The sequence below is a fragment of the Etheostoma spectabile genome, chromosome 23 (genome assembly GCF_008692095.1).
Source record: "Etheostoma spectabile isolate EspeVRDwgs_2016 chromosome 23, UIUC_Espe_1.0, whole genome shotgun sequence".
NCBI classification, from domain to species: Eukaryota; Metazoa; Chordata; class Actinopteri; order Perciformes; family Percidae; genus Etheostoma; species Etheostoma spectabile.
The window spans coordinates 9290421-9290687 of NC_045755.1; the positions used below are offsets into that span (position 1 = coordinate 9290421).

A 267-nucleotide genomic window follows, 5' to 3' on the forward strand; every position below is an offset into this window, starting at 1 on the left:
AAAAGTCATAGTATGCCATGTCGAAAAAAGTCATAGAATAGCATGTCGAAAAAGTCATAATATAGCATGTTGAAAAAGTCATAGTATAGCATGTCGAAAAAGTCATGAAAAAAAGTCATAGAATAGCATGTCGAAAAAGTCATAGTATAGTAAGTTGAAAAATTAATGAAAAAAGTCATAGTATAGCATGTCGAAAAATTCATGAAAAAAGTCATGGTATAGCATGTTGAAAAAGTCGGTCTTGACTTTGTCACATGGCAGCGTGTG

General features: G+C 31.8%; 1 protein-coding gene across 15 annotated transcripts in view; it reads left to right on the forward strand.

The window, feature by feature from the left end:
• The window catches only part of nrcama (neuronal cell adhesion molecule a), a 1100153-nt gene that overhangs the window by 914776 nt on the left and 185110 nt on the right, over window positions 1-267 (forward strand). The gene's annotated exons all lie outside the window — the stretch shown is intronic.